This window comes from Argiope bruennichi, chromosome 1, assembly GCF_947563725.1.
Source record: "Argiope bruennichi chromosome 1, qqArgBrue1.1, whole genome shotgun sequence".
Classification (NCBI taxonomy): domain Eukaryota; kingdom Metazoa; phylum Arthropoda; class Arachnida; order Araneae; family Araneidae; genus Argiope; species Argiope bruennichi.
Genome location: NC_079151.1, coordinates 2,113,509 through 2,139,796, shown reverse-complemented (window position 1 = coordinate 2,139,796; position 26,288 = coordinate 2,113,509). Strand labels below are relative to the sequence as shown.

The window sequence follows — 26,288 nt, the reverse complement described above, 5'->3', positions numbered from 1 at the left end:
ATTAATAAAAGAAAGCAATCTTACCTACATTATTCAACATTCATCGCATCCATTCACTTTTTTCCCCTCAACTAATATTTTATTATACTCGAGTAGATTTTTAGAAATTTTGATTCTTGCTAATCAAGCGCGAGAATCATTTTCTTCTAAGGTACATAGATCATTGTAATGATCAGGCACAATGATCAAATGCCTTCGAAGAATCGAAGGACATTTTGATTGGCTGGCTGGCCGGCCGAGTCAATCAAAGTATCCTCTATCCGCGGATGGAAGTAAAATTGAAGGCCAAAATGGCGAGATTTAGAAATCATTACTTATTATAAGATTAATGGTAAACTTGAAATGCTAACTTTTTTTTAAATAAATTTATCATTAATTTACTTAAAATAAATTTAACAAGAATAAAATATTTTTTAAAAGCCTAACTGCAAATGGATGCAATGAACAGATGCTTATTTAATATAATTACAAATACTATGTTAAAATTTTTCTGAAAGTATTGAAATTAGGTTACAAATTAACGATCATTGATATGTTTTTAAATTTCTGTTCAGGAAAAATGAATGCTGTGCATTTTACGATTATTCAAATGTGAAAGTTAATGAAAAGAGAAGAAAGCACTATCATATCGCATTATTTAAGAATAATTACAGTTCCAATAATTAATATTACCAAATTCAATATATAAACATAAAATATCTTTGCAATGAACAATACTGTTTCACGTAGGCAAACATAAATTTCAGCCATATTTATGGGAAAATATTTAAATTTCAAATAATCTTTAAGAAAACAAAGTAGACATGTGGACAACGCATTTTTTTGCCATTTCTTTCATACAGGATACAGACGCGTTTCTCCCGCCATTGACAGCAGTGATTTTTGATATATTTTAAACTAGATAAACATGCAGATACATATTAAAGCAAATTTCATTTTCACAAATTTTGCTTTCAGATCAAAATTTTAATAAAAAAATTATAAAACAATATTTCAAAGGCTAATGTTAAGACCCTTATAGAAAAAAAAAATATTTCCTAAATCAGAATTATACGCACATAGCCATTACACTAAATATACTGAGTTTGTGGTAACTTATTTCATAGTCACAAAGTGAAGTTCTATTAATCATTTATTATCACCAATTTTTAATAAATTTAATAAGAATAGAATCTTGATTTAAAAAAATAATTGAAAATGGATGCAATGTACAGATATTTGATTAATATAGCTACAAAAATCGTGATAAAATTTCTCAAAGTGTTGAAATTAAATTTCAAATAATGATCTTTGACACCATATTTAAATTTCTATTCAGGAAAAATGAATGAAATTGCTTTCGCGATCTTTGACATTCAGTAATAAATGAAAATAAAGAAAGACTACTTTGTAAAATCTGTCAAAAAATTGAAAACTGTCTACAAACAATTATGTTGATGAGAAGGAATAACACCTAATCGGTTGACAAAAAATTAAATTTTTAGAATTTTAATAATGCAATCGATGATGAAAAAGAATGTTAACAAATCATCCAATATCATGAAAGTGTATTCTCCGTTGACAATGGAGAAATGTCAAATGCAAATTAAGGCGTTATATATTTTTTATTTCAATTCTGTGACAGTGGTTGAGATCACTGGCTATATTGCTGGGAGAGTAACAAAAGTTCGACTTGTTAACTTCTAATAAGAGTATGGTTACAAATGAAATTTTGAAGTCAATTTTATACGCGTTGAAAGAAAAATTGATGGAAATTGGTTTTAGATATTCAGCAAAAAATCAAACACACTATCAAATTTTAATTTATCCATAAAAATGTTTCATATGTCTATAATATTTAAAAAAATACTTGTGTCTAAAAGAGTAGAATACAAATATCCACTTTGAAGGAAATATAATGTACCAGAAGCTATTAAAATGGACATATGCATAACAATTTCCAGAACAGTTAAGAAATATTGATTCATATGCCAAACACAGGCTTTGAACGATTTACATTCCATGCACTTCAACCTTTTCCAAGTTCCAAGAATTCCAAGTTCAAGAACAATTACGCATTGATTGAAAGAATTCTCCAAAAATATATAAATATTCAACACCTTAAAATAGAAGAACAAAGTATTTCAGAGATGTATTGATATCCTCAAGTAATGTTAACTACATATACATTTACATTTCCACCATGCATATCATTGATAATATATTGGCACAAAATACTCATTTTGGGTTTGCTCTAATATCAGACCAAAGACACAAGCTGCATCTGTTGGATCGCCATCCAATATTTCCTTTTAAAGGCACCGAGTTCTAATATTCGCTTGATGAAGATTCTGAATGCCATCCGTTTTACCGCTATCATTTCGGCCAACTCCTGTTAATATCTGAAAATATTAAATATTTGAATTAATATATATCTGAAAATATCTAGAATATCTTTAAATTCTGGAGTAGAAGTGACTTAATTTTGCACTTTAAATCAATTATCCAGTTGTTCCATAAAAGAATTTGCTTACAATTTTGTTATACATAGAAATGAAAATAAAAATTTTAAAATGTAGATTAATTAACACTTCGGCTTACTTACCATTTCGCTTTTTGAAATTTACATTTATATTAAAGTTTCACTTAAATCATTAGCTAAATAAAAAATATTTCGTTCCTGAATTTTCCGAAAAAGTTTATTCTCCAAGGATTAGAAGTGGCGCTAATAATGGATGCTGAAACAACCGTCCAATAACTGCCGTCACTGGTTATTCTTCTGAATACAGTAGGTTATTTTGCAAAGTCGTCAAAATGTTCTCAAAAGCCACTTAGGCTCCAAAGCAGACGCTTTCGTGCATAAGACAAAACATAGTCCAAAGTTTTGCTTGAAAAGTATTTCTTTCGTAGGTTTGTAGATGAAATTTTCTGGTTTATTTAAATACTTGAAAATAACCTAACTGATACAAGTATGTACCGATTACTTACTACGATTAACTAAGATAATATTTTAAATATCAATTGCAATATGTTTGATTCGTTCTAAAAAATGAGTTAATTGGAGGATGAAATAAGACTTGAAACAAAATTACACTGGAACATATTTTACTTATTTATCACATCCGTAGGTTTGAAGAGATTTCTGGCCATGCAACATATCTCTTGAAAATCTCAAATAAAATGATCAAATGTCAAATCTGAGATTTCTATTATAATTCAGGAATTTAGCATGTCATCTTGAGAATATTTTCCATGAAATAAGCACAATTAATGTGTATTGAGGGCGTGAGTATGGAATCGAAAAAGTCGTAACATACCAAGTGCGGATGCGTTTTTTCCCAGAAAAATTGCATCGGTAAATTGTCTAACCTATTAAAATAACTAACAAAATGAAAAAGTACATTGTTAGTTATTTGACAGTCGATTCAAATGATTGGATACAATCTTCATTTTAATACGACAGTTATCTTAATTTGCAAAACTTACCGAAATCACTTCAGTACCGTTCTTTCCTGTGCATCCAGACATCCTTTGTATATAGAGTTTGTAGCTGGAACTGAAAAGGCCTTTCATTCCACAGATGGAGTTTCGTTATTCAAATAGATGACATCAGATGTATTCTTTGCACAGTGCGCTGCTGTAGAATCAAATGCAGATTAGTTGATCTTTGTTTGCTTTATATGACGTTCTATTTCACCCAAGTATTTAAGTACAAGTAAACTGGAGCAAACGGATGTTATCTCACAAGTTCTTGCTGTCATTGCACAAAAAAAAAAATCCTCCAAATTAACATTGATTCCATAGTTTAATAAGAAGAAATCTTCATGGTTATTTTCTTCTATCACGGATTACACATGTTAAATCCACATGATTTTGCCCTCGTTTCTTTGAAACCACTTGTCTGGTATATGGAGAGATCATAAACCTTTCACTTTCAATCCACTGTGCAGACTGAATTTAAGTCTTGATAATTTGCGAGTATTAAAGGCGATGCATTTTGAACTTGGTTTAATATTCCTAGCTTTTGAAACTATCAATTATATCTGTTGGATCTCTGACCATAATTTAATTTGAAAAGGGTCCAAATTCCAAAATCCACTTGTAGGTTCCAGATATTTCCTGTTGAGCCATGGTCATTTCGGTCAAAACATGTCAATCTGAAAAAATTAAATAATTTAAATCAACAGATATGAAACCATCCATCAAGAATACCATGAAATGCAGGAGTATATGCAATTACAATTTTGCACTTTTAATCTGCACCGGTAATTCAAACTCTCGAAAAGAATTTGCCAGCGAGTTTATTTATGGAAAAAAATTAACTGTTTTTTAACTAAGAAAATTTTAGTTAAAGGAAAAATGACTTGAAAATTTTTAAATCTTTTCGTATTTGAAATACATTAGTAAAACATTTCACCCACCCATTTCATTTATTCTTTTAAAAAAGACGATTCTAATTATTTTTTTTCTAGCGATACGCCTATTCATTTAGAGAAAATAAATGGAGCATCCAGTTTATTAATTATTCTTCAAGCAGAATTATTGATTATACTTTATATCATAAGGTTTATATGAAAACGAATTTTAGTTAGAATGCTCTTCTAATAAAAAGCCATATTATGCATCGAGATAAAATATGAAATATCATTTAAAAACAAATCAATTTTAATTTTATAAAATTTCTTAAATAGATGCTTAAACAAGAATTTAATGATCTTAAACATCTACTGTTACAACAAATGAAGAATCTGAAAGAAAATTAATATATTTTTCTTAATAGCAATACGTTTGGTCATACTAGAAAGAAAGTTTCACTTTGGCCCATACAGAAACAATACAAAATTACCTACAAATATTTTTACCTTTTCATAGGTGCTGGAACCGGTTATTTGAAAGGGTTCCTGGCCAAGCAATATTTTTCTAGCGATGATGACATGCAGATGACCATTCCAAGCAGACTCCCCTTTCAGGCGAGTAATTACTTGGAAACACAACTATCGAAATTTGGCTCATGGATTACACGCATTTAATATTCAAATTCTTGTAGTTCTTATACTAGGAGGAATCAATTTTGATAAATGCTTTCAAATAATTATATTTCGCATCTTTTTTTCCCACCAGAAACTTGCTTTCTTGATGAACAAATTAAAATAACTTCCATATGCCATATCGTTTTGTCAGTTTCATTAATAAAATTCGAGTACTTACTGTGCCTTTGAATACATAGACGTATCTTAAGCGAATACTTCCTCGCATCCAGCAAAATTGATATAGATGACATGTGTATGGAACTGAGAAAATACGGTGTTTGGCATCATATCTTTATCACGCAAATTAGTATCTATTAAGCGTCAAAAGTTATCCAGCCTATGAATAAATGATGCAATAAAATGAATACATTTTTATAGTTCCTTTTACCATTGCATAAAATCAAACGATTTTATTTAATCTTCATTTCGATATAACAATTATCATAAATAGCATAACTTACCGATATTACTTTGTGTGAAACAAAATTTTTTTTTGGCCATCTGGACAGCTACTATCCGTGCTTTTTGCCAAAAGCTGTAAAGGCAGTCCCTCCCTCTTCTTATGGTGAATGACGTTGTGCAATTGTTCCCATTAAACGGCTAATCTGCTTCTTTAATGATTTCTGTGACTTTCCATTTCACTCAAATGATTAAAAAATGTAATGAATCTAACAGAAACTATGTGGTTTAGTGAAACAGTTTAAATTCAAGATCTAATGTTCCAATCATTTTTACACATTGAAGATGCCAACTTAACATTCATTCAATCGGCACATTTGTAGAAAAAGGCACAAGAAAACAATCACCATGGTTCTTGTCTCTGTCATTAGCCTTTACCATGTAAAACCCATATAATTCTGGCACTCACGTCGTTTAGAAGCCACATGCATGGAATATCCAGAGACTATTAATGTTTCTTCCTCATTCTATCTAAGCGTCCATCAAGCGTGTATATTTTAATTCATCTTAGAAAGTTTCAAATAGTTAAAAATAGTTCAGCGGCAACTCATTGCTAGCGATTACCGTTTTTATATAGATATTATTCTAGTACAAGATACTTTTGTAGGATAATCTGCGCTGAAGCTCAAGGTTCAAAACATAACTGTAATTCAATTCAGAAAGTAAAGATTACCGTTTTTAAATTTTTGAAGGTGAATTGCAGAAAAGTGATCAAATTGTGCTTTTTTTGTTTACAACAAGCAACGTTGCTTTCAAACTACGTCTTTGTCTTAAAACATTTCATATTTTTAAAAATTTTATGAAAATGATTTTTTTTACATGTTTAAGTTCAAAGAGGTTCAATACCAAATTTGTATAAATAAAATTAGAATAGCTACATTTAAAAATGTTTATTTTTTATCTCTAAAGCTCGATTACCCAAGTTTTCCTATCGATGCTCCAGCCAATTACTTATTTTCATTGAAAGTTAGTGAAATTCTCCCCGCATTCGATATATGAGGTTATTCAAACTTCTTTTCTGTTGCGATATGGAGCGAACTAAATTGTTTCTAAATTCTGGGAGGAGAGAAGTTCAAATAAGCCGAGCTACTCTATTCAGAAGAAATGACATGCCTTCAACATCAGAAATAGCTTATCAGTTTACGGTTGATCGACAATGCAAGCCTCAATCAAAACTTTTTTTTCATGGGATGTGAAATTGTTATATCAATTAGAAGAATAATGAATATATAGAATATTAAATAGCCGAGGCCCACAAGATTACTTTTCATATTAGATAGGGATTTTAATTCCAAGACGGAGAAAGAAGGGTGGTTAAAAGAGCGAAATGTTTCATAATTGAACATTATGGAAAAGGAGCAATTATTGTTCTATATTGCAAGAACTGCGCGTTTAAATTTAAAATACAATTAAAATAAACTTACTTGAAAGTATAGAAATTTTGAAATTAACCTAAGCTTCATTCCAGTTAAAAGTCCTCTTAAGCCCTTCCAAATGAGAATAAGTATTATTCGAAGAAATTTTCTAGAAAATCTGTAACGTCCATGAAATAAATATTTTTATTTTAATAGTATTTGAAATTTTATGGGGAAAAGAGCGAATTTTTTTAGGACTCCTATCAAATTTAACGAAATATGAATTTAATTTATTTCTGCTCCTCAGAATGTAAGCATTAAAATGCTATGTGTCGATACTACTCAACCATTAAAAATTTACTACATTTATTGGCTACAATCTTTATGAATTGCATTTGTTGTCTTGAGCTGAGAGTTCTCATTATGAGAGATTTTCGGAAATAATGTCACGAAGCAAATTTCATTAGTTCACTCGATTTATCTGTTAATTGATTGTTCAATCTTTCTTCTGACGGGAGAATATTCCAAGGCAGAGTGGGAACTCGGCATTATTAATCAGTCATATACCCATAAAAAAATCCATAACTGCTGGATTGGTGGAATTCAAATTCAAAATGTTTTTGTTTTAATTATTAACAAAGGCCTTCAGAAATGAACTGGATTTAACATTTAAGAATTGACTAAGCATTCTGTTAAGCTTCATTTCGCATTACTTTTCTACTTCGAATTGTCTTGCGTTCTATCGAAATATTGTTCGTAATGTCAAACTAAGCTACGCTGAAATAGATGAAGTAGCTTATTCTTATGAAATACACAATATCGGCACCATTTTTCCATTGAACATTTTCTATTTTCACAATTCTGACACACACATTTCATACACTGCGCCAAAACTTCAAAATCACAATTTACACACGCAATACCCATGCCGCTTCCAATACCACCCTCGACATTACAATCCACACTCACACGCATTACCCACGCCGCTTCCAACACCACCCTCGACATTACAATCCACACTCACACACATTACCCACGCCGCTTCCAACACCACCCTCGACATTACAATCCACACTCACACACATTACCCACGCCGCTTCCAACACCACCCTCGACATTACAATCCACACTCACACACATTACCCACGCCGCTTCCAACACCACCCTCGACATTACAATCCACACTCACACACATTACCCACGCCGCTTCCAACACCACCCTCGACATTACAATCCACACTCACACACATTACCCACGCCGCTTCCAACTCCACCCTCGACATTACAATCCACACTCACACACATTACCCACGCCGCTTCCAACTCCACCCTCGACATTACAATCCACAGTCACACACATTACCCACGCCGCTTCCAACTCCACCCTCGACATTACAATCCACAGTCACACACATTACCCACGCCGCTTCCAACACCACCCTCGACATTACAATCCACACTCACACACATTACCCACGCCGCTTCCAACACCACCCTCGACATTACAATCCACAGTCACACACATTACCCACGCCGCTTCCAACTCCACCCTCGACATTACAATCCACAGTCACACACATTACCCACGCCGCTTCCAACACCACCCTCGAAATTACACAACCCGCTTCTAGCACCACCCTCGAAATAGATTGCAATCCCACACACATCTATGCCGTCACCCCCCCCCCCCGTGTTCCGAAACCAGAATTCGCAAGCTACTCCACCGCTCCATGATTCTCTCAAAGCAACACGTACTGCTAACACCAGCCTCAGGCCACAATTCCCATACTCTCACACACGCCATTACTCATGCCGATAACTCCATAAATTTCCGCTTCTCAATTTTACATACATCATCCGAATAAGGACGAGTGAATCATTTCTGTTTTACAACACAATAGATGGCGAAATGACTTGCCACGCTTTCATATTTCCCATTGACCCTTTCCACATTCGATTATGTTGTATTCATTGCTTTCTCCATTCACTGCATAATTCGCCATTGCAAAGATTAGGCTTCAGACACAATATACTCCAATAAAGTGCATTAATTCTCTTCCTCACAATATATCTGTGCGTAACATGAGACGTGAAAAATGTGCAGCACTAGGCAATTTTCTCATTCGCATTATGCATTTCAAAATGAGAACAAAACGAACGACAATACTCCTCATTGCGTCAAGGAGATCAAATATTTTGCATTGAAATGAACACGAAAACAGAATTTAAAAAATACCGAACCCAGGGTTTCTTTATGATGGTTTTGATGAGCTACATATTTACTAAAGCAGGGAAATCTATACTTATATAAAGCTCAATGTGTGTGTGCGTGTTGGCGCTCTACAGGCCAGACCGTTTGACCTACAACTACCAAATTTGGTACATGTATACCTTGGTGTATGCACCTGAAGTCCCGTTTTTGAATTTTTAATTAGAATTTTAATTATTAATTAAAAACTTGCTTTCCCGCCAAAAAAAATTCTCATTTTCCCCACCTCCAAATGAGTAAGGCTTAAGTTTTCCCATGCTAATGAGGCTAGGCTAAAGATTTTTCGACCGATTATTTCAAACGATTCATTTTATTTTCTTAATGTTTGATGCATTTAAAATTAAGCACTGTTAATTAATTTGCTCATGATGAATCTGAGAACATTTTGTTGACAAATTCTTGAGATATTACATAAATTAAGAAAGGTATTTTTTTAGTGTCCATTAAATTTTAAACCCTCAGTGACTGTTTTTAGTAATCATATTATAAAAAAAATGCTTCGTTTCAGTAAAAAATATTGTTATATTAATTGCCAATTAATCCTTTCCAGTTTAATTTAAGGCATAAATTCTAGAGGAGCTAACAGAAAATTAGAGAGATATATATTACATTATGACTGAAGGCCTTTATAATATTACGAGTGAATTATATGACTATCAAAATTTGAAGTTTTAAAATATTTTGATGAAGAAGCTATTAAAGTAGGAATTGGATAAAATATTTAATTATTAAATTTTAACGAACATTAAGATTGGCGAACCGGCTGACCGCCAAAGGTGGCTAGTAGTAAATAAAACAGGATTCGTCATATGCAAATGAGTATTAACTTTCGAAATTCCATAAAAATATTTCCTATACTCTATACGGCTTTCCCAGACAATTTATGAATTTTAATATTGGATTTCTCTCAATACCAGCTTGTCCAAATCTGATCTCCATCAATTCCCGATTATGTCTCTGAACTCAGAAAAATTCGGCTCATTGCAATCAAATTACATTATGAATAAATCAAATTTTAATTAAAATGCTGTTTGCTTTGGATAATACACGAATGGTTCGACACTTAAATTTAAAAGCACGTATTTGGATGCACGAATCTGACGTAAAGCATGGAGCACTATTAACATTTTCCTTGGAATTGCTTTAAAATTACACTTTAAAACATACAAACTGAAATTTCAGATATTAGTGGCACTTAAATGACAAGACAAAGTATTTTTTAAAATTTCAGCTAATAACATTGAATTTTAACGTTTATTTAACAAAGTAATTTTCAGGCGGAAAACGATAAAAATACACCCTCTGAAATGTTAAAACATCTCATTTCAAGTAATAGCATGTCCGAGAATTCATGATTTGATTGAATAAAGACAATTCCAACGAAATGAAAGCGGACAATATTAACCAAATAGCTCTTAGTATATAAATATTCAAAAATATCAAATATGTTGATGCAATTTAGATTTTTTCCATTAATATAAACTTACATGAATGATATCAAAATAAAAAGGGGAGACCTACACTACTAATAAAAAGGAATTTCATTTTAATGTGAAACAGTAGTGTGCCATTGAAGAAAATTTAAAGAGAAAGAATTAGTTCGAACAGAGAGAGAATGTTGAAGGTAACGATCGGCAATATCAGGCACTACGGATTCGAAATTAACGAAAAGCACTTCATTCATCCTCAATAACACCTACTACAAAGTAATGCTATTTGACATCCTATGAAATGTTAGGGAAATCAGAATTTCAATAGAACAGAATTGGAAAATGGCCTTATCACTCAGAAATTTATCATTTCAAAAAAAAAAAAAAAAAAATCGGTTAAAGTATTTTTTCCAATTTGCTTTTATATTTTTACCATTCAGAAGAAAAGTTTCATTTACAACACGCATATTTTTACCTTGAATTTTCGAAATGTTCTTAAGCATTTAACACTAAATCATTTCTCTAAACATAGGAAATTTGAAATTTTTCAGTTCTATAGTGCAGGAAATTGTTTTAATGCTTGGAGTTTTAAAATATGTACCAACATTTTATTCCTTTTCTTACAAAACAATTAATCTTGGATTCAATTAAATTCTGCTTTGGCCCTAACATCAAGTATCAACTATGAAATTAAATTTTAAGCGCAACAACATCAAAATTCCCCTTTCGATTAAATATTAATTTACTTTGACAACAAATTTATCCAGATGAAAAATTTAATTTTTACTGCTCAATCCGCGATTTACCATATCACAATGCATAAGCAAAAGTTGGAATAACAGCATATAATCAGCAAACCTAGATCACGTTTGAATATTAGGTAGAAACTACAGGAATTATTAATTAGAAATATACCGAAATGAAACTAAACCGGGATTTAAATGAAAGCATTTTATGAAGAATCCATATTTAGAGAGCGTTTGATATCCGAATAAGAAAAAAATAGCGAAAATTACTGGCATAAAAATGAACAACATTTTCTGTGATTTTGGAAAATTCCCTTTAATGATTTTAATAATTATTGTATCAGAAAATATTTAATTTTCGTTTTTAACTTCTGGGAATTTTAATTATTGCCAGGTTACTCTTGCTTTGCGGTTCATTCATTTTTGAAAGAATTCGATTGCTCCGTATTCAAACTGCCTTTCGTGTTCTTTTAAAATTATCTTGATTGGAATTAAATTTGCTCGATTTGTAAATTCTTGGAAGGCAACAAAATCTGAATCTAGTATTTTGAAAGAATAGGGAAGAAACATTGATACTTTCTGAATATTCGATGCATGTAATCTCTAAGCGGGTAAGATGCCACAATTATATAGACATACCTGGTTAGTCTAATGCGATAGAATGGGAAATCCAAGAGAAAATATCTTCCTCTTCCATCTAAAAATGGCTTGGTTCAGTGTGGTGCGATTCAGATGGGGATCTTTTCCGAAACCAGCTTGGATCCAGTATTGTATTTTCAAAAAGAAATCGAAAGGACGACACTTGGCAGCGACGATAACTTCGATATATGAAATCCATCACATCAGGAGAGTTGGGTATAAAGATGAAGGTGTCGCTTCTACTTCACACTTAATCTTTGCGGAATGATGAGCTATAAGAGAAAATGCAATTTATAATATTTACGCAAATTATAAACAAACTGCAGAAAATTTTTTCTATTTTTTTTCGAATTGGAACATATTTTATATTGATTCATATCGAAAATTCTTTTTCGCTTTACGGTCATTTCGCATTACGAATAAAATTTTGGAATGAACTAAACTTGAGAAAGTGCAATTTCACTGTCTCTTATCTAAGCCACCGAACCACTATTTATAATAGTAAACATTCCTCCTCGAGTTGCTTTATTTAGCTTTACAATAACATAGGAAATGTGACAGAATGAATGAATAATTTTTCATTGCACAAGGGCTAGAGCTGACCAAGCTGCACCAAATGAGAATGCAACGTGCATGTTAAAGACGCAATAGAATATTAAAATATATGAACATCCCACTGCATGGCAGAAAACGTGATCTTGCCCTAACATAACGATGTTACAGTCCTGTGCGTTTAATAACATTTTACGTAAGATGAAGGAAATATAACTTTCATTGGCATTACTACATATATTTTCGCATATGTACATTTAAAGAGTTTCTTCTTAGCACCTTTGAAAGCGTTACTAGTTTTACAGGGTTTTTCTGTGGCACCACAGTGAGCTGTTTTATGCCACAAATGTTACTTGTTGTAAATAATATTTCAAAGTAAGCTGTGGTAATAATATAATTTTATTGCACAAGATTCATCGGTCACGCCTACGGCTCTGAATGCGTTTACAAAATGTTATAGTAATAGAATTGAAGAAATAGAAATCTCAATTTCAAGTGTTTTTTTTAAAGAAAACTACGACACGAAACGGTTTTGCATGATGTGCTATCAAAAAAATAAAACTATAGAATGCAAATGCAAAAAATTAAGGGTTTATATTTTAAACATAAACAAAACTTTGATATGTTTTATATAGCATTACTTTTTTTCACAGCTTTGTATTTACGAAGGTAAACGGTAAAAATTTATAAAGATTCATATTCTTTCAAATCTTGTATTTCAGAAAACCTCTTCGAGCCAGTCTTAGCATCGCAGCCAAGTCGAGGATCTGTCACCTCTAATCCCATGTCATACAACGTATTAATTTAGTGCTATTAGAAGCATGGACTGTTAAAATTTACATCCTACATTATGCTGCTCATTAGAAATTTTCCAGTAAGCTTTCCATAAATTGTGAGGATTGATGACGCTCATTATGCATTGAATGTAAAGCTCTTCGTGCAGACATTTGGACCTGAAATGATTAAATTTGGCTAATAGTAACTTACCGAGGCGTGGCATTTACAAAAAGATTCATTCTCTCCCCCCCCATATTTTAGATTTTTAACTAAAATTTAAATTTATTCCCATATTTATTTCTACTAATAAAAAAATGTTTCTTCAGCCATTCTGGAACAAATAACAAACCTATTTTTATACGAAATCAAAATTTTTTTTTCAATGATACTCTATTTTTTCAGCGTGTTTCATTTTTTCAAGTTTTTTTTAGTTTTAAGAAATAGTAACAACGCTTCTTTTCTGTATACTAATTCAGCTTACTAATGATTTTCATCTTTATTAGTAGTATAAATACAGATAATTGTCATCTAAATTATTTTGAATTAAGGAATACATTGCTTTGCTCATTTTATATCAGTTTGATACTAAGCTGCCACAAACAAATTCATTTGAATGCTGGTGGATATCAAATCCTTGATACAAGAACCTAACATTATTTCTCATTTTATCTTGCGAAAGACATGCACAAGTTTTTAATTTGCTCAAAAACAGATGTATTCGAAATGCGGAAAAGACTTGAAATGCGGAAAAGACTTGAAATGCGGAAAAGACTTGAAATGCGGAAAAGACTTGAAATGCGGAAAAGACTTGAAATGCGGAAAAGACTTGAAATGCGGAAAAGACTTGAAATGCGGAAAAGACTTGAAATGCGGAAAAGACTTGAAATGCGGAAAAGACTTGAAATGCGGAAAAGACTTGAAATGCGGAAAAGACTTGAAATGCGGAAAAGACTTGAAATGCGGAAAAGACTTGAAATGCGGAAAAGACTTGAAATGCGGAAAAGACTTGAAATGCGGAAAAGACTTGAAATGCGGAAAAGACTTGAAATGCGGAAAAGACTTGAAATGCGGAAAAGACTTGAAATGCGGAAAAGACTTGAAATGCGGAAAAGACTTGAAATGCGGAAAAGACTTGAAATGCGGAAAAGACTTGAAATGCGGAAAAGACTTGAAATGCGGAAAAGACTTGAAATGCGGAAAAGACTTGAAATGCGGAAAAGACTTGAAATGCGGAAAAGACTTGAAATGCGGAAAAGACTTGAAATGCGGAAAAGACTTGAAATGCGGAAAAGACTTGAAATGCGGAAAAGACTTGAAATGCGGAAAAGACTTGAAATGCGGAAAAGACTTGAAATGCGGAAAAGACTTGAAATGCGGAAAAGACTTGAAATGCGGAAAAGACTTGAAATGCGGAAAAGACTTGAAATGCGGAAAAGACTTGAAATGCGGAAAAGACTTGAAATGCGGAAAAGACTTGAAATGCGGAAAAGACTTGAAATGCGGAAAAGACTTGAAATGCGGAAAAGACTTGAAATGCGGAAAAGACTTGAAATGCGGAAAAGACTTGAAATGCGGAAAAGACTTGAAATGCGGAAAAGACTTGAAATGCGGAAAAGACTTGAAATGCGGAAAAGACTTGAAATGCGGAAAAGACTTGAAATGCGGAAAAGACTTGAAATGCGGAAAAGACTTGAAATGCGGAAAAGACTTGAAATGCGGAAAAGACTTGAAATGCGGAAAAGACTTGAAATGCGGAAAAGACTTGAAATGCGGAAAAGACTTGAAATGCGGAAAAGACTTGAAATGCGGAAAAGACTTGAAATGCGGAAAAGACTTGAAATGCGGAAAAGACTTGAAATGCGGAAAAGACTTGAAATGCGGAAAAGACTTGAAATGCGGAAAAGACTTGAAATGCGGAAAAGACTTGAAATGCGGAAAAGACTTGATATGCGGAAAAGACTTGAATTCAGGGGAATTTTACAGTCCACTTTTTTTTACACTTATATTGAACGAGAGGCAATAATGTGCCAAAGCAAAGTAATTTCGAATAGAAGTGAAACTACAACTATCTGCAACATTATAGATTTTTTTAACTTTGAAAAGAATACGAATTATTCACTAAAAAGTTAAATAAACAAGTAAAACTACTTGGACAATGGTGAAATGATGAACTGGATTATTCTCATTTTTTGTATCTAAATCATATTCAAAGTCATGAAAATAAATTATTTCTTTAATAGAAATTAGTTATTTGAAAGTATTCGTGAACTTCAATAACAGTTATACACAAAACTAGCTTGAATGATTTTTTTTATTTACTTTCCATTCAGATTTCTTCCGTTTTATGAAAACTAAGAACTCTGTCAAGTTTGGTGCTTTTTCATATCTGATATTTTTTTATAAAAAGAAAGTTCTAAAATTTTCTATTATATGAATTTTTTGTACACTTATTTATAAGATGAATCTCGAACATTCTTCGTTTTTGATAGAATTTTGAATTAAATATTCCCAAGAAAAACTGAAACGCTTGACTTTATCCTAGTAGAATAGTATTGTCGAATTTTTAGTTGAATTTCCCGAATCCAGAAACTAATTCAACAAAAATTTAAACTATGTAATATTATTACACTTCATAGTAATTAAATTCCATAAAGTTAATGAACAACTTTCACATTTTAAATTGATTCATTTCAATTTAGTAAATGACAGCAGTCATGGTATACTCATTAATTATATAAATTGTGATACACATTCAAAATAATGCAATAAACCTGTTCAGAAAAAAGAAATTTATTGAGAATGGATATTTCAGTCGAAAAAGTGTTCGAATCTTCAGTAAATAAAATACTCGTATTTCTTTATTATATTCATGTGAACTCGGGAAAAAAAAACACAGCTTACCCATTATCATCTAGTCCAGCATCTATAGTGAACAGGTTTTAAAAATGGTACCTGCTAGTACTGAAGACTTCGGGATATTTAAAACATTCAGTAGTACCATAGACATTAATAAATTGCATTATCTTTCGAGTTCGAATATATACAGACATTTTCTATAATTTACAAAATCAGTCTTCAACCTTATACAAGGAACAACAAAATGAGAAGTAGCAAATCTTCAGAATATTTATCGGTTTTTGAGAGTCTTGAAATGTCTCATCAATCCTTCTCTTCTTCCAAAGATAAATGCAAGGTGGCTACTCAACAAGCCGATATTAAAAAAGGGCTACAAAAATAATTATCCAAATTTGAACCCTAAAGAGGCAAACGCAGTAAATATAAATATTTTTAAATAGGCAAGAATAATTTCGATATATTTGAAAAGAAATCTTTCGGATTTTGTAGAAAATGAGGGCAAAGTGAAACAAAGGTAGCCTGTAAAATGGTTAGCAATCACAGGTGATCATTCCATGTGCTATAAGCGGATTTTCACTTAAGGAACATCAAAAAGTGAGGACTCAGTAGCATAGGCGTCAATGAAGGTACACCATGATACTGTTTGGCTCCGAATCCTAACTAATATTTTCTGACATGTTCCGGAAAAACTTTATTAAATACTTCAAAGAGCTGGTTATGTAGTCTTCGTCCTAGCTGGATTTTGTTACTCGTCTTCTTTCTTCCGTTTCCCGAATGGATCATACAAAAGTGATGTAATTAATACTAAGCCACACAATATTTCCAACAAAAAAGTAGGAAGCCGAAGACCGCCAATATTTGATCGAAAATATAAGAAATGTAAGAATACAGAACTGACGATACATTATTTTAACTTTTCTGTTCCGTAATTTAATTATATGAAGTACTATTTTAATGCAACACGAGACTTATTTTAGGACTGATTTTATAAATTTGGTCTTATAATGAGGATGACGTTCCTGCCTGGAAGTTTCTCTGGAAGTTATTGATTGCGTGATTTTAATAAAAAAAATAATTACAACATTTTATTATGAGTAATCGTGTAAATATAAATGTTTAAATATTTTATTTCAAATCTGCTATTCATGTGCTGATTGCAGAATGTCTATTTGTGTACAGGAATTTCGAATAGTTCAACTATCCCAAATGGATTCTTATAAATATTGAAGGGTATATAATATAATAATTAATATTAATAAATATATAATAATTATATAATAATTAATAATAATATAATAATTAATAATAATATAATAATTAATAATAATATAATAATTATAATTAATATAATAATATAATAATTACGCACACTCCCGCCTCAGTGATTATTATAAACAAAAAAGAAAAAAAAAATGTGTTAAAAATATATTCTATCTCGCGGAAAAAGTGTTTTATTCTGAGAATTTACATTTATTGCATTTATTTGAAAATTTCGATACACCAGAAAAATAATGACTCTTAAGTAAATACTAGACTCGATGGAAATGAATCTAAGCTCTAGTTTGAAGGCATGAACTTTTTTGTTGGGACCTCAAAATCGTGAGTATTGTTCAGCAGACAGGATCCAAGCATCCTTTTAGCAGAAACTGAATCCAACACAAGCTGAAGACGCTTAACCCAGGTGGATTGGATTCATCAGGATCATAAATTGAATTGCACTTGTCATTCTACGATGGCGAAGATGAAATTTTATCCTCTAAAATTATAATGCCATATTATCCATATAAGATTCCAGTTTCCTACGGGAAGTTTACTTAAATTTGATATGACTCATTTCTTCTATTTACAAAACATCGAACAGATTATCGATTTTAAAAGGGCTATCTTAAAAGTACCGAAAAATAAAATATTTTTAAAAATACTATGTCTGAAAATTTATGATAATATTTCATTGTTTTAGATATCAGTTTCATCCCTCTCAGTATCCATTTTTACTTGTCAGAGTAAATTTTGAGCATCAGTCATTTTGAATCTTGTTAGAGTTGTTGGAGATACATCTTTTACAGCATCTTCTATGACGTTCAAACATAAGAATTACTTTAAAATGTTGAATTTTCATCTGGCAACTTTCTATATCATGAAAGGGGGGGGGGTATTTTTTTCGCGAAACTTAGACTTTATAATCAAACACTATAATAAAAAAAATCTTTGATCAAATGGTTCTGCTTTCAGAGAATATTTGAAGCAATTTTTGCAAGTAATTCAGATTCATCTAATTCTGAGGCAAATATTTTTTTAAACTCAATTACAGGAAAATTATTATCATTTTATCATATAAAATCTGTAACCTTTACTTCCATTTGCTGATATTTCACGCCAGAATCTTTTTAGAATAACCTGACATTCTAGTATGCAAATGCTATTTCGTCACTTTATCGTTTCCCACTTTTCAACCTTTTCCTTGGAATTGTTTATAAGCGACTATCGTATATTTATTTGATTTGTCACAAAAAGTTTACAATTCGATGTAAGTAAATAAATTTCAAAATCTTTTCATAGTACACGTAGATAATACGTATAAAAAAAGTTTTGAAATCGATAATGTTATCAAAATTAAACTTTAATGAGTATATTTGAGAATCGAATTATCCAAGTAAAAAACAGAATGTTGTGCTACTTGTTTAAGGTTTTTGTATTGCATGTTTTGATAAATTATTATTTCCAAAATGCAAATTTGTGATTCGATTATAATAAAATGAGTTTCTATTGAATTTTCAACTAAAAACATTTAATTTCATGGTTGCGGACGATTTTTAATTTATAAATGTTCTTTTGATTAATTATTCTTGCAATGACTGCTTAAACTATACGGGATCATTAAGATTAACAATGTATGAATTTCAGACGTAAACTATCTTGTTTCTAAGAATCTCAACTTTTTGAATGAGTTAATCTGTTTATAATTTTAGAATGAGTAACGCCTGCATATTTATTTCTTTTAACCTACAATAATACGATATTGTAAATACTATCTATATCATCTGCTTTGCATTTCAATTTCTTATATAGGCTTACTATTTTATTGAAAGTGTTAATAAATGTATATAAACAATACTCAAAATATGTTTGCGACTATGTTAATATATCCAAATATTCATTTCGACTAATAAGATTGAATTGCTTTCATTGGAGAGTTCATTCCTTAATATTTGGAAATGGAATTCTGCTTTTGAATGTATGAATTTAATTCAAAAATGTTGAAAAATTGTAATCTATATGCTTTTAAGGATATTCCAGGGGTTTTTAATTCTGAGATTTAGATGTAACTTTTTTTCTGTTGGAATGTCATTTGAAATGCAAGAGTCGCCTCTATTGAAGGGTCCCAAAAGGCATTCTACTGAAATATTCATGTAAATTTCTTTTGTATCATAATTATGGAAATGCTACAGAAATTTGTACAGAATTCATTTTTCTCATAATTAATGTTTCATCTGAGAATTTTACTATACTTTCAATATTTAACCGCGATCTAGAAGTCTGGTAGGAAAAAAAATTACAATGTTTTTATAAAAATTTCAAAACATTCTACTTGGAATAAAAAGTTCTTGCAAATATCACGCGGTCATAAAAATTTCTGGTTCCGACTCATCAGTATCATTTGAATCTGTAGAAATATTTTAAATTCATGACGTGAAATCACACTCCGTCTTTTTGGAAGTGGGATTTAAGTATTATCTGCATACCTGAAATGATTTCGTTGAAATTCTATTTTAAGAGTTAATAAACTAGTTAAAGAATAAAACTCGTATTTGGTGTTTTAATTCAAAGATTTAAAGTAAAAAATGTTAGTTTTTGTGGTAATTCCAAATAATTTAATTACAGAATAAAGTACAGAATAATTTCTAAATACAGAATAAAGGAAATTAAAAATTTCTAATCTGTATAGCGTTACCCCAACTGGCGTAGAAAAATTCACGCATTTGCGTTACCGTAACTGGCGTTGAAAATTCACGCATGCGCATTGCGTTCTGATTGTTGACAATATTATCAACGGATGATTCTTGATTTAAATTATTTTTAGGTTAGTTTCATGCTTTTGTAATTAAATTGTATTTATGTTAGTTATATATTATTTGCATATGCTTATAATTTTAAGTAGTACATCGTTTTTTAAGTAGTTTTTTAAACCTGTTTTCGACCGATTATTTTAAACGATTCATTTTATTTTCTTATTGTTTGATGCATTTAAAACTAAACATTGTTAATGAATCGATCTGTTCATGATGAATCTGAGGAAATTTTGTTGACAAATTCTTGAGATATTACATAAATTAAGAAAGATATTCTTTAGTGCCCTAAAGTTTAAACGCTCAGTGACTCTGTTATCAGTAATTATATTATAAAAAAGTGCTTTGTTTCAGTAAAAAATATTATTATATTAATTGCAGATTAATTCTTTCCACTTTAATTTAAAGCATAAATTCTACGGGAGCTAACAGAAAATGAGACTTATACATATTACGTGATAACTGAAGGCCTTTATAATATTATGAGTGAATTATATGACTATCAAAATTTGAAGCTTTAATATTTTGATGAAGAATCTATTAAAATAGGAATAGCGTAAAATATATAATTATTAAAATTATAAAAGAACATTAAGATTGGCGAACCGGCTGCTCGCCAAAGGCGGCTAGTTCATAAATAAAAATAGTAATTGTTGACTTAATTGCAATCAATCGAAATTGCAATTGGTGTTGAATTATTTATCAGTTTTCAATCTTTATGTGTAATTTTTATCGATAAAAAAGAACTTAAAATGTTATAGTTCTCAAAGAAGAATTATGCTCTATTACTTTGCAATAGAGATTCCCTTTAAAATGCAGCTTCCTGTTTGAAGAAATACGGTTGATTCGAAGCTGACGAGGTCATAATTAAAACTTTATTTGCCTTACTAAACAAAATTGACTGAAATGAATACAAGAGGAAAAATAATTAAAACTAAAGAAATTGTAGTTGGGATTTAATTTTAATATGTTAGTTTAATTATGCACTATTTGAAATAATTAATATAGAATTCTGATTTTTTAATAATTTTAAAAAATAAGTAATTTTAAGTGCTATTAAACAGTCATTTGAATACCACATTTAAAAAGAAAAACTTAAAGCAAGTAATATATTTTACATCTAATATGTTTTCATTTTCGTAAAATTCTTTATTGAATTCCATGCACAATAATGAAATCCTTTGAACACAGCAAACAGTGTGTGTGTACACAGCAAATGATATTTTAGTCACACACACACAAAATGGAATACAAAGAGTTTTTATTTGGATTGCATTATGTTCGAATTTGCTTTGTTTGCATTGTGTATTTTTAACTGTTACTCAATATGAACTCATAAAGCATACACAGCTGCCACGGCCCAAACCAAATATTCGGACCACCTATTTAATTAGATTATCCTTTCTTTTCTATCTCTTAATTATAATTAGGGATTGCAATACCATTATTCGGTATTTTTTAAATCTTAATACCAGGATACCGGTTTTAATACCGGTATTAGAAAATTTAGAAAAAGAAAGAAAACACAGGTGTTTCTTTGTTTTATTTGCCAGTTTTGTTAGAGAGTGTAAATATCACAAAAAATAATTTTTAACTTATAAATTATAACAGTATATAATCGCCAAAAAGTAAAGAAACATCTTATTTATTTAAATCACAAGAAAGTGTAAATATCACTATTCAGTCTGGAGTACTATTACAACTTTTTGAAATCTGATCTTAAAAAACATAATGCACGCTAGTTGGTGGTACTGTTAGCAATGCGCAATATACTTTTCCTAAGTATTTACCTCTAAATCCCTCATCTTCAAATAAATCGATTTCTCGTCGGATGGTTTTGGATATAGCTGATTTCTGTATTGTATTTTGGTTCGTTGAAATGTTTTTATTTATCACTAATTCTAATTTTTGTTCAAGAGACAATTCCTTTTCACTATCGACAGTAGTGACATCATAATCTTAGATAATTGAACCGAATTCTTCTGAATGTGGGTAGGGTTGTGGGTAAAAAGTTTTAAGAAAATTTACTCTAAACTTAATCAGATTTGAATTGGTCATTTTCTTTTCTTTTTCATTTTCATTTTTAAAATCATTATAATTATGTAAATACCATAAGACATTTTCTATTTCGGTATGCTTTTCTTCTGTGCGATTTTTCAATGTAATAGATAATTCTTCAAATAGTGATGTGCGCTGTTCTTTCAGTGACTGCAACTTGAAATTTATTGTTGCATTAGCTGTTAATAAATTAGAATCTCTCCGACATAATGCCTCAATAGTCAGTTTTATTGGAAGTAGAGCTGATATAGTTCTGGATATTAAGTCGAATTCACTCTCTGAAAAATTAATTTACATGTTTAAGTCGATCATTGCTTTTTGGATTGAATTTCTCAGTTTCAAAAATCGTTCCATCATTTGGAGTAAACTGTTCCAACGTGTTTTAGAATCTAATATTAACATATATTCTGTTTTATTTTCAATTAGTATATATTTTAGTAATATGTCATTTTTTATAGGGAAACGTTTAAATATCTCATCAATTTTTCTAACTTTATAAATTATAGGAAGGCATTCTTGATGGGTAAATATTTCATTCTTATTAGCAATATCTTCTTCAACAATTACATTATTATCTTCATGGTCGATATCACTCACTCTTACTCTCTTCAAATTTGGAATCCGAATTTTCTATATCCACATTATTTGAATTCTTCTGTTCTTTCTTTCTTTTTTTTTCGATATAATACATCTATTACTCCTAATTGAATTCCATGAGCATAACACAATTGCTGATTTGCACCAATCAACTTTCCAACTTTTTTCATAATTGCTGCCCCCTGAGTCGTTATGGATACAGTATCGTCTTTCAGGGATAATCCATGTTTCGCTCATTTAGATTTAAGCAATTAATTAAGCCATTAATTAGCTAATTAATTTCGCCCGTTAGGGAGACATAAAAACAAAAACTTATACTATTTTGCTATGTTGGCGATCCCTGAACAAGCAGTGGAGACAATTTAAAAAAATTCTAATAAATACCGAAAAATCGGTATTTAAACTAGTGAATACCGGTATTACAAATTTGTTCAAATGGCTCAAAATGCCGGTATTCGGCATACCGGTATTGCAATCCCTAATTGTGATGTAAAATAAAATTCCGAAAAAAAAGAAAATTAATTAAAATTTGTATTACTACAATCAGCAAAGATTTAATAAAAAGTCATTTTAATAGATTTTGTATTTGTTGATAGATATTATAAGAAATTTTAAAGCAATAAAATAGCGCATAATAATATCTATAATCGAATTCCTTTTATTATTTCCATAATCCATTCCATTTATTATTTCCATATTTCTATAATCGAATTCCTTTTATTATTTCTGTGCGTTGTTGTACTCTTTAAAGCTTTTAGACATCTGACTCCTGTTGATAATTTTAATGGGTCCCGAACTCGTATGAAAATTATTTTTAAACCGCATTTTTCCAACATGGAAAATCAGATAGTTGTTGAAGATGATGTCGTGTCCGCGTTACCACGAAAGGAGGTGCAGTAGCTTCTGAGGGTAAAAACCCCTGAGCACCCGAGGGCAGAAGTCTGACTTCTAGCTCATATGAAGATGAAACTCACACATTCGTTTGCACAACCCCTTTTTACAGGGGGGTGCATTCACACACGTTACAGATAGAACACAGATGAAGAACAACCATGTCCGAGCGGGGATTCGAACCCAGGACGCCCAGATTACGGGGAAGATGCGCTACCCCTATGCAAGGACGCCGGCAGACTGTTGTTTTAACATTGTTATGATTTGGAAGGATTATTTGTATAGGTGTTATTCTAACTAAACGATCTCAATTAAAAATGCATCCCTCGTCTTGATTTTCTTTGCTTTCATGTACGAATTAATTTCATAACTGAACTATTTGTAAGATTAATATATGCAATCGCAAATTACGATGCAAGGTTAAAATATTAAATTAGGTTCAATCAGTCTGATATATATATTTATTCACATCTGAAAATTTAATGAATTTTATGTAAAGTTGAAAGATGATTAGTAATTAAGTGATACAAAGATAAACTCTCTTATTTTAATAAGAAATATAGCAAATTCTTGTTATACGAAATTCGGTAAAATCCTAGAAGGGCCCACCTGTTGGCGACTTATTTGAAATCTCACCAAGTTGACTACTAATTGAATATTTATTATTATTTTTCAATTAAGAAATGATACTTGAAGGCCAGAAATAATAATAAATAAAATATAATAAAAAATAAATATAATAAATAAAAATAAATAAAAAATATAATAAGTAAAAGAAATAAATACAATGAAATAAATATAATAAAAAATAAAATAAAAATAAAGAAATCCGTCTAGCTTGCCACATTGGCAAGGTTATCACCACTCGTTTGGCAAGAATTCAAAAAAGCGCCAAGAGGTGGGCTGTGCTAGTATCCACCCCGAAATTCAATTGCGTAGTTATTAAAACAAAAAAATTCAGTGATTAATCCCGAATTTTCTTTATTTATTTATTTGTCTAACATATGAATTTGATCTGAACTGAAATGTTGTGTTTTATTAAATTTTAATAATTATTAGAACGGATTATATTTCCTAATTAAGTTTAAAATATCGTGAACTTGAAAACGATTTTTTATCAAACACAAAAATTCTTCATAAAATGAAATGCAGAAAGATATTTTGGCCACGCTTTTGAAAACAAATTTCGCCAAACCGACGAGAATCTAGCTCAGAAGTTTGTTCTACATTCAAATAGGTGATAAACATTTAATTTGATTAAAAAAAACATTTATGCAAAAAAACCAGACGGTTATTAGAAATTATTCTTTGAAAACATCACTCGTTCCCGATTGGATAATATGTGATGCAGATTTCATTATGTTTTATCATCCTTGAAAACCATTTGCTGAATTTGTAAAGAAGTTTCTGGAAACTGTGACGTCGAAATTCTGATTAACATATTGTCTGCGCATTACACTTTGCTTTCGCATTTTTAATCCTTTTGTTATGTCGTGGTGGTGGGAGAAGTGTCACAGATATTCGTTTATTAGATTCCGATTCAATTTGCAATTGCTATACGATTCTTTTCAAGAATTTTTAATTTCCTAAGGATTGCAAGAAATATGCCTTTAATTATCAATTGAAACAATCAAGGGACATCAAGATTAATTTAATCTTCTGTGGATTTGCTAAAATATTGGACAAAGAAAAGAAAAAATGGCATCTTCGAACTTCTAAATTACCGGCCATCTTGACGTTCTCTTGCATGCGTATTTGGTAAGTTTTAACATTTTTCTTGTCTTAGTTCTTTGATGGTTGCTATAACGCTTCTTAATTTTGCGATTTTTTTAATAAGTATCGGATACAGAAGTGTTTGATGTATTGATTATTTAATAATTTTTATAACTGAATGCAATTTTTATTGCTAGATGTAATTTAAGACTAAAAATGTGTAATTAATAGGTATTGGAGAAATTATTCTTGCATGGACAGTAAAGAACGACTGTACGTCTTTCAAAGAAAGACATTAAGCTTATTATGTTAAAACCCATGTTTGACTACTTTTATTATTAAAAATTAAATGTAACAAAATTAATTTAAATGTAGTAATTTTATAATTATTGGAAATAATCGGAATTTGAAATAAAATATTTATCGTTAGAGAGGAAAATCATCAGTTTTATTGATGCATTTATTTTATTGTATTTATATGCACGCCATTAGATATTTAATTTGAAATACTTTATACTTGACATGATATGCTGATCATTTGTGATTATATACAATTACTGTACTAAAAATCGTGTTAAGCTCTTTTAAAATTTCTCAATAATTTTTAGAAAAAAGAAAAAAATATGGTATTTTTTTAAATGGCACTCTTTGAATCTTCAAAGATAGGTGAAATATTGTCATTTATTTTTCATTAAATTATTGTTCCATAATTTTCTGTTAATTAATTTATCAGTTGTCAAAAATCCTGAAGTCGTGATGTTTAGTTTTACTTTGTCGCCTTTTCTGATATACATTATACTTTCATATTCGAGAGCATACTTATGATTAAAGCCAAGCGCTCTTGTAACACAGTATTGACGATAATAATTA

The 26,288-nt window shown here is 30.5% G+C and overlaps 1 long non-coding RNA gene across 1 annotated transcript; it reads right to left on the bottom strand.

Moving 5' to 3' along the window:
* Nucleotides 1-343: 343 nt before the first annotated feature.
* Nucleotides 344-16,850, bottom strand: LOC129979294 (uncharacterized). The gene is made up of 4 exons (XR_008785227.1): nucleotides 16,138-16,850; nucleotides 11,908-12,179; nucleotides 3,466-4,136; nucleotides 344-2,381 (listed from the first exon to the last, which is right to left on the bottom strand). It is a non-coding gene; the product is annotated as an uncharacterized LOC129979294 (long non-coding RNA).
* Nucleotides 16,851-26,288: the final 9,438 nt, after the last annotated feature.